General features: G+C 40.6%; 1 protein-coding gene and 1 non-coding gene across 2 annotated transcripts in view; one reads left to right on the forward strand and one right to left on the reverse strand.

Moving 5' to 3' along the window:
• The window catches only part of TAOK1 (TAO kinase 1), a 180549-nt gene that overhangs the window by 28102 nt on the left and 142653 nt on the right, over positions 1–9794 (forward strand). The window lies entirely within an intron of this gene.
• On the reverse strand, positions 5282–5387 carry LOC119473225. Its single transcript, XR_005202429.1, has one exon. It is a non-coding gene; the product is annotated as a U6 spliceosomal RNA (small nuclear RNA).

The raw sequence follows: 9794 nt of genomic DNA on the forward strand, positions 1-9794 counted from the left end.
TTTTTTTTTTTTTTTTTTTTTTTTTTTTTTTTTTTTTTGAGATGGAGTCTCACTCTATTATCAGGGCTGGAGTTCAGTGGTTCGATCTCAGCTCACTGTAACCTGTGTCTCCCAGGTTGAAGTGATTCTTCTGCCTCAGCCTCTCAAGTAGCTGGGATTACAGGAGCCCACCACCATGCCTGGCTAATTTTTGTATTTTTTGTAGAGACAGAGTTTCACCGTGTTGGCCACGATCTACCTGCCTCGGCCTCCCAGATTGCTGGATTACAGGCATGAGCCACTGTGCCTGGCCAGCTATAGGGTTTTTATAGATACGATTTATCAGGTTAAGGAACTTTCCTGATAAGTTAAGGTTAAGAGTTTTTATCATGAATTAATTGTTTGTCAAATACTTTTTTGGGGGACATTTGTTGAACTCATATGGTTATACTTTTTTAGACTGATACAGTGAATTATATGGATTGATTTTTACTCCTGCGAGGAATCCCACTTGATAATGATATGTTCTTTTTATAAATTGCTAGTATCTATTTATAAGTGTTTTGTTCCAGATTTTTGCATTTATATCTATTTGAGATCCTGGTTTATAGTTTTCTTGTTCATAGTTGGTTTTGGTATCATGGTAATATTGGCCTCACAAGGTAAGTTGGTAAATGTTTATATGCTGGAATTGTTTATATAGAACTGGTATTCTTTCTTTCTTTTTTTTGTTTGAGATGGAGTCTCGCTCTATTGCCAGGCTGGAGTGCAGTGGCGCGATATCGGCTCACTGCAACCTCTGCCTCCCGGGTTCAAGTGATTTTCCTGCCTCAGACTCCCACGTAGCAGGGACTACAGACACGTGCCACCATGCCCAGCTAATTTTTGTATTTGTTTGTTTGTTTGTTTAAGTAGAGAGAGGGTTTCACCATATTGGCCAGAATGGTCTTGATCTCTTGACCTCGTGATCTGCCCACCTCAGCTTCCCAAAGTGCTGGGATTACAGGCATGAGCCACCTCATCTGGCCTATTATTTCTTTCTTAAATATTTGATAGAAGTTTCCTGTGAAACCATCTGGGCCTAGAGTTTTCTCTAGGCAAGGCTTTTAATTATGAATTCCATTCTTTAATAGAAAGTGAGTTAGGTTATCTTTTTTGTTTGTTTGTTTGTTTGAGACAAGGTCTTGCTTTGTCAATCAAGCTGGAATGCAGTGGTGCCATCATGGGTCACAGCAGCCTTGACCTTCTGGGTTCAAGCAATCCTCCTGCATCAGCCTCCCAAGTAGCTGGAACCACAGGCATGTGCCACCACACCCAGCTAGTTAAAAAAATTTTTTTTGTAGAGATTAGTTTTGCCAGTTTTGCCACGTTGCCCAGGCTGGTCTTGAACTTCTGGGCTCAAGTGATCCTTCCTCCTCAGCTTCCTACAGTACTAGGATTATAGGTGAGAGTTCCTGTGCTATCCTCTATTTATCTTTTTTTTTTTTTTTTTTTGAGATGGAGTCTCACTCTGTTGGCCAGGCAAAGGTTGCAGTTGTGCAGTCTCAGCTTGCTGCCACCCCACCTCCTGGGATCAGGGGTTTCTCCTGCCTCAGCCTCCCAAGTAGCTGGGACTACAGGTATGTACCACCACACCCAGCTAATTTTTGTATTTTTGTAGAGACTTGGTTTCACCATGTTGGTCAGGCTGCTCTCGAACTCCTGACCAGCCTCAGGTGATCCACCTGCCTCAGCCTCCCAAAGTGCTGGGATTACAGGCGTGAGCCACTGTGCCAGGCCCCTGTATTTATTTTTTAGTGAACTTTGATTGTTCGTGTTTTTTCAGAGACTCTCCATTTCATGGGAGTGATCAGATTAACTGGTAAAATTATTCATAATAATCCCATGTTATTCTTTTAATGTTGATAGGGTCTGTAGTGATACCCCTTTTTAATTCCTGATGCTGCTAATTTATGTCTTCTTTCTCTTTGGCATTAGTCTGGTTACAGAGTTACCTATTTTACTTTTCAAATAACTAGCTTTTGAGGCTGGGTGTGCTGGCACATGCCTGTAATACCAACACTTTGGGAAACAGAGGTGGGCGGATCACTTGGGGTCAGGAGTTCAAGATCAGCCTGGCCAACATGGTGAAACCTTGTCTCTACTAAACATAGAAAAATTAGCCAGTGTGGTGGCAGGTACCTGTAATCCCAGCTGCTCAGGAGGCTGAGGCGAGAATTACTTCAATCTGGGAGGTGAAGGTTGCTGTGAGTCAAGATTGCCCCACTGCACTCCAGCCGGGTGACAGAGCGAGACTCCATCTCAAAACAAACAAACAACAACAAAAACTAGCTTTTGATGTCATTAACTTCTCTCTGTTGATTTCATTTCTTTTTTTGTTTTACATTTGTTTGATATTGGCTCATTATTTCTTTTTGCTGTGTTGTGTTTAATTTGCTCTTCCTTTTTTTTTTTTTAAAGTTTCTTAAGCTGGATGCTTGTATTTTGATATTAAATCTTCTTTTCTAGTATGAGGGTTTATGTTATACAGTTTTCCTGTGTCTCTTTTTTAAATTCAGAATATTTTCTAATGTCACTTTTATATTTCTCTTTTACCAACCATATATATTTAAAAGCGTGTTGTTTAATTTCTGAATATTTAGGAATTTTCTTGATATTTTTCTGATTTTTGGTTTCTGATTTAATTCTGTGGTCAGAAAACATACTGTCTGAATTTAATTCTTTATTTATTAAAATTTGTTTCAGGCTGGGCATGGTGGCTCACACCTGTAATCCCAGCACTTTGGGAGGCTGAGGTGGGTGAATCACTTGAGGTCAGGAGTTGAAGACCAGCCTGGCCAACATGGTGAAACCCCATCTCTACTAAAACTACAAAAAATTAGCTGGGCATGGTTGCAGATGCCTCTGATCCCAGCTACTTGGGAGGCTGATGCAGGAGAATCGCTTGAACCTGGGAGGTGGGGGTTGTGGTAAGCCGAGATCACACCATTGGACTACATCCTGGGTGACAGAGTGAGACACTGTCTCAGACAACAAAACAAAACAAAACAAAACAAAACAAAACAAAACTTGTTTCATGGCCCAATATATGGTCTATTTTGGTTGTTCTATACATACTTGAGAAGAATGTGTATTCTGCATTTGTTGTGTATAGGGTTCTATAATGTGAATTAGGTCAAATTAGTTTAAGTGTGGTTTATGTTTTCTGTGTATCGATTGCTTTTCTCTATTTGTTTTCTCAGTTATAGAGAGGAATGTTGAAATGTCAACTGTAATTATTCATTTGTTTTCAGATGGAAAGCCAGTAACCATACAACTTACCTTGTTTGTTTAGCTTCTCTGAGAGATCGTAGTCCTGTGTTGCCTCTTATTCAGTGTCCAAAAAGTAGTTTTCTGGTTTTTCAGGTGTTTATGGCAGGAAGGTAAATCTTGTTCTAGTTAGCTTATCATTGCTCAGAAGCAGAAGTTGTTCCCAAGTTTGTATACACCAAGTTTAAAAAAAAATTTTATTGGTTTAAATTTTATCATAATGTTGTGGCCAATATTGCAACATCATTATTGGCTGAATTGTGAGAGCATGGAGTGATACCACAGTTATTATGAATATGAATCTGTGCTTTTATGCACCAAGGGATAACTGGAGTTACATACTTCTGAAATGCCTGTTTGGGCTATTTAGCAGAATAGTTTATACCAGATATAGGATTCCTTATAAATGGATTTATAAGGATAGTTGGTAATTGCCTAGTTATATAAAATTAAATATTTGTATACTTAGCACTTCAATAGTGAGAAGCCATTGTTTTTTCTTTAGCAAAACAGCATCATTTAGAATAACTGCACATTCTTTTTTCTTTTTTCTTTTTTCTTTTTTTGAGACAGAGTCTCAACGGGCTGGAGTGCAGTGGTGCGATCTCAGCTTACTGCAACCTCCGCCTCCTAGGTTCAAGTGATTCTCCTACCTCAGCCTCCTGAGTAGCTGGGACTATAGGCTTGTGCCACCACGCCCGGCTAATTTTTTGTATTTTTAGTAGAGACACGGTTTCACTGTGTTAGCCAGGATGGTCTTGATCTCCTGACCTCATGATCTGCCCACCTTGGCTTCCCAAAGTGCTGGGATTATAGGCGTGAGCTACCTCACCTGGCTTAATTTTTATATTTTTTAGTAGAGACGGGGTTTCACCATGTTGATCAGGATAGTCTCCATCTCTTGACATTGTGATCCCCTCACCTCGGCCTCCAAAGTGCTGGTATTACAAGCGTGAGTCACTGCGCCCATGCTATTAGCCACTGCTGTTTTTTCCATGGAAACTCAGCTATTGTTTTTATAAGCATAATCACTATTATAATATAAATGGTTAATTGAATAGAAGTTATAGTTTGGAGGCCAGGCACAGTGGTTCTCGCCTGTAATCCCAGCACTTTGGAAGACCAAGGTGGTGGATCTCTGAGGTCAGGAGTTCGAGTCCAGCCTGGCCAATGTGGCAAAACCGCATGTCTACTAAAAATTAGCCAGGTGTCATGGCACACACATGTAATCCCAGCTACTTGAGAGGTTGAGGCATGAGAATTGCTTGAATCTGGGAGCAGAGGTTGTAGTGAGCCAAGAATGCACCACTACACTACAGCCTGGGCAACAGAACGAGACTCTGTCTCAAAAAAAAAAAAAAAGAAAGTTATAGTTTAGAGGTTTATATGGCTTGCTGGTATTCTTTTCTGGCATTTAAAATCCCTTAAACTCTTTTTTTTTCATTTGCTTTATTATATAATTTGTATTTTGTAGAAAATATCAAAGGATACAGAGGAGCAAAACCTAGTTCATTGACAGTATTGAACATTGGTAAGTTGTTACTTAGTAACTGTGATATTTCATGCTTCTCAAATTTTACCAATGGTTAATATTGTTAATAAATCAGGTTTTGCTTTTCTGTGTCTTCTGATATTTTCTTCGGTATACAACTTACAAATCAACATATTTTACCTCCACCTGTGTGTTAATAAGTAAATAGAGACACACTAACATTTGCTAAGGAAAGAAAAGAAATATTGGGCAGAGAAATAGGACGACTCATCCACTTCTCCTTGGTTGCTAAAGTATAGAAGTTGGGTGACCTACATATCTTCCTTTGGAAGTTGTGCTTATCAGAAAAATGGAGGTCAGTAGTAGGAGGTGCCTATTTTTGTGTTGTGTTAGATTACTTGTCGGAAGTTGTCTTTATTGACTGCTGACCTTTAGTTTCTCTTTTTGCTGTTTAGAAAATAGTTTGAAGTTTGGCACAACTGGTGTAAGTTTCCTGTTTTTTTTTTAATGGAGCCGTTCACAAAGTTGTATGTCATCCTTGCACTGTGGCCATGCTAATCTCTGTATTATTCCAGGTTTTTAGTATATGTGCTGCTGAAGTGAGCACACATAAGTTTCTTGGTCAGGCGTGGTGGCTTATGCCTGTAATCCCGGCACTTTGGGAGGCTGAGGCAGGTGGATCATGAGGTCAGGACATTGAGACCATCTTGGCCAACATGGTGAAACGCCATCTCTACTAAAAAGACAAAACAAATTAGCTGGGCATGGTGGCGCACACCTGTAGTCCTAGCTACTAGGGAGGCTGAGGCAGGAGAATTGCTTGAACCCAGGAGGTGGAGATTGCAGTGAGCTGAGATCGTGCCACTGCACTACAGCCTGGGCAACAGTGCAAGACTTTGACTCAAAAAAAAAAAAAAAATTATTGGCCAGTGTGGTGGCTCACGCCTGTAATTCCAAGACTTTGGGAGGCCAAGGCTGGCGGATCACTTGAGGGTCAGGAGTTCAAGACCAGCCTGACCAACATGGTGAAACCTCGTCTCTACTAAAAATACAAAAATTATCTGGGCATGGTGGCAGGCACCTGAAATCCCAGCTACTCAGGAGGTTGAGGCACAAGAATCACTTGAACCGGGAAGGCAGAGGTTTCCATGAGCCGAGATTGCACCACTGCACTCCAGCCTGGGCTACAGAATGAGACTCTGTCTCAAAAAAAAAAAAGAATTTTATTATAAGACTATTAAGTTGCTCATAGACGGAAAAGGAAGGCTGGAGAGACAGTTTAGGATAACTCCTGGGGTCTTGCTTGATATAAGGAATGAATTGACAATTTCATCAGGATGCCACCAAATGAATAAGTGCTAACCGTTTTTTTTCCAGACTTGTATCATTTGCTCAAGATTCAGAATCTCCAAAAACCAAGTACATGTTTCCTAGAAGGAAGTACCTAGGCATAAGAGAGGTAATCTCTTAAAAGGAAATCTAAGACCATTACTAAAACATCCTCACAGATGTTGGGAGGCCAGCAAGAAGCTGTTCTTTACAGGTATACAGAAAGGATTAAAGGGGATAAGACTAGAGATTGGAATGCTTGAGAGGTGTTTTGCTGTAGAACAGAAAAGAGGTAACAGAGACTTGAACAAAAGGTAGTGGCAATGGGATTGGCAGTGAGGGTTTTGATGTGAAAAACACCATGGAATCTAAAATTCAGTAACAAATACTTCTTTTAAAAATACAGATGACTGTGGAGTTCCTAGATAACCTAGAGGAAGCTAATGAAGTATTATGGAAATCTGGCTCTGTTACTTAGTAACTGTATGATAGTGAGCAAATTACTTCTTTGAGCTTCAAGTATAATTTGAGGTGATAATTAGTTTAAAACAGTTGTGAGATTACATATATATATATATATATATTTTTTTTTTTTTTTTTTTTGAGGCAAGATCTGGCTTTGTTACTCAGGCTGGAGTGCAGTGGGTCAACTGCAGCCTCTGCCTCCTGGGCCTAAGGGATCCTCCCACCTCAGCCTTCCAAGTAGCTGGGAGTACAGTTGTGTACCACAATGGCTGGCTAAGTTTTCCTTTCTTTTTTTTTGGTAGAGATGGGGTTTCACCATGTTGCCCGGGCTGGTCTCAAACTTCTGGGCTCAAGCAATCCTCCTGCCTTGGCCTCACAGAGCCCTAGGATTACAGGCATGAGCCACTTTGCCCAGCCCAGTTATAAGAATTAAATAAGCAAAATGCCTGGAATATAGCAAGAAGTCAATGAGTGTTAGTTCCCTTCCCTATTAAACAGTATTAAACAGAAAAATAGGGAATATTTCTTTTGATTTTTTTTGTTTGAGGTTGCTACAGGCAGGTGCTATAGTTTGTTATATTTGTATACTTGGTTTTAGAACTTAATGCCTTTCTATATGGTTCTTTTTTTGTTGTTTTGTTTTGTTTTTTGAGATGGAGTCTTGTAGTGTTGCCCAGACTGTAGTGCAGTGGTGCAATCTCGGCTCACTGCAGTCTCTGCCTCCTGGGTTCAAGCAATTCTTCTGCCTCAGCCTCCCAAGAAGCTGCTACAGGTGTGCGTCACCATGCCCAGCTAATTTTTTTGTCTTTTTAGGAGAGACAGGGTTTCACCATGTTGGCCAGGATGGTCTTGATCTCCTGACCTCGTGATCTGCCCACCTCGACCTCCCAAAGTGCTAGGATTGCAGGCGTGAGCAACCGGGCCCAGCCCTGTGTGGGTATTCTTATGGAAACAGATGGGAAGTATTCTGGATTAGAAATCAGTTTCAGATTTAGAATTTTAAAATAAGCGTTTTATTTTTACTTAATTTCAGATGTACAGACAAAATGCAAAGGTAGTAGTACAAAGTTCTTGTATACCTTTCATGTACTTTCCTTTTTTTTTTTTTTTTTTGAGAGTCTCACTCTGTGGCCCAGTCTGTGGGACACTACAACCTCCAGCTCCTGGGTTCAAGTGGTTCTCATGTCTCAGCCTCATAGCTAAGATTACAGGCACACGCCACCACGCCTGGCTACTTTTTGTATTTTTTAGTATAGACAGGATTTCACCATGTTGGCCAGTCTGGTCTCAAACTCCTGACCTCAAGTGATCTGCCCCGCCTCAGCCTCCCATAGTGCTGGGATTATGGGCACGCCTCTAATGTTAACTTTTTAAATAACCATGGTACATTTGTCAATGCTAACAAGTTAACATTGTTACAGTATTATTAACTTAACTACCAACTTTATCCAGATTTTCCACTAACATAGTTTTTCTGTTTCAGGATCTAATTTAGGATACCCCCTTGTATTTAGTATATTTAGGTTTTTTAGTTACAGTTCTGTTATTAACTGTGACCTTAAGCATGCCACCTAACCCTTCAGGCCCTTGTCCATCCAAGATACCTTTTATTTCTGAAGTTTTGAATTTATTTAATATCTGTTACACAGTGTGCTCTATTTTTATTTTGAAATAAGATTATAAGATTTAATCAATACACCTGATCTTGTTGACAGTAAAATTTAATTTTTATCTTGTAATTTTACTTTAGTATTAAAGGAAAACTATAATAATGTTGAGTTTTGGAAAAACTCAAAAGAGTTTTTTCTTCCATTTGAACCAAAAAGATAAAAAAAGAGGTCTTGTATTTTTGTCAGTGGTAGAGGGTCATGACTGCAAATTGTCCAGGTTCATGGTGTTTTGAACAAAGAATTGGACCAAACGTCCAGCAAAGCAAAGAAAGAATGAAGTAGGAAAAGAGCAAAAGCGGGGATTTATTGAAAATGAAAGCACACAACAGTGTGGAAGTAGACCTGAGCAGCATCTCAAGGGGTCCAGATGTAGAATCTTCTTGGGTTCACATACCCCCTAGAAGTTTCCCATTGGCCACTTCATGCTAACCTCATGTAAGTGAAGTGGTAGCCTGCAATCAGCCTGATTGTTTACAGAAAACAGCCAACTAGAGGCTGATGTGAAGTTACAATGATCACACTCCTGTGCAAACATCTGATTGGTTGCAAAATCTTTGTAAGTTCACATCTGCAAAAAGCTACCAATCAGAGGCCAGGGCGAAGTTACAAAGTTGCAAATGAAGACTCCACAAGCAATCAGTCTGATTTGTTGGGGCCAGCCAATTTCTCATCTGCAGTGCTCAGAAAACGTCAAAGGGAGTAGCCTCTGGTCCTTTACTTAGGCAAGGAAAGTTAGGGTTTTCCTTTCAATTTAGTTCTAGGAAGTTGGCATGAAATAGCCTTAGGTTCTCTGCCTCCAGACCTATTCTGCTGCCTCATCTTCCCCCAAGAGACGTGATCCCCATAAATCTTTATGGGAGGCAGAGGACTGAAGGTCTTTCTTCTGTAACTGCTTCTTGCTGACTTGGGGTGTAGTCTCTACCTGTTGGAGATCACAGAACTCTCACCCTGTTCTGTCTAGTGGAGGCAGGGTGGCTTTTTGATGGCCAGGGTGATGTCTTCACCTGGAACTGGCTGGAACCTTTGTTGCATGATCATCTGAAGCTGCATGATCTCTAGGTGAGAGGAAATGAATTTGGTTAACAGACTTAAAGGGGATTTTGGGAGTGGATACCTATGCTGTCAGGAGTGTTTGTTGTAGAGATTTGCTGGAGAAAAAACAAAATCTGGTCTGTTCTGGAATCTATGTGTTTCCTGAAAGTCTTAGCACGAGTGACTCCATTTTGGTTTGGTTTGTTGGGGCCTAGTGCATGAGCTTAGTCCAAAACAGTGGCCTCCCAGGATTTTGTTTAAGAAAACTCCCCCTTTTTGGTCAGGTTCTCACTCACCTGAGTGTTTGAGCTGTGGAGTTTAAGGCCAGTCAGGGCAACAAAGCAAGACTTTGTCTCTACCAAAAATAAAAATAAAAATAAAAATAAAAATAAAAATAAAACAGCTGGGGCCGGGCGCGGTGGCTCAAGCCTGTAATCCCAGCACTTTGGGAGGCCGAGGCGGGTGGATCATGAGGTCAAGAGATCGAGACCATCCTGGTCAACATGGTGAAACCCCGT

This window comes from Cebus imitator, unplaced genomic scaffold (assembly GCF_001604975.1).
Source record: "Cebus imitator isolate Cc_AM_T3 unplaced genomic scaffold, Cebus_imitator-1.0 Scaffold140, whole genome shotgun sequence".
Classification (NCBI taxonomy): Eukaryota; Metazoa; Chordata; class Mammalia; order Primates; family Cebidae; genus Cebus; species Cebus imitator.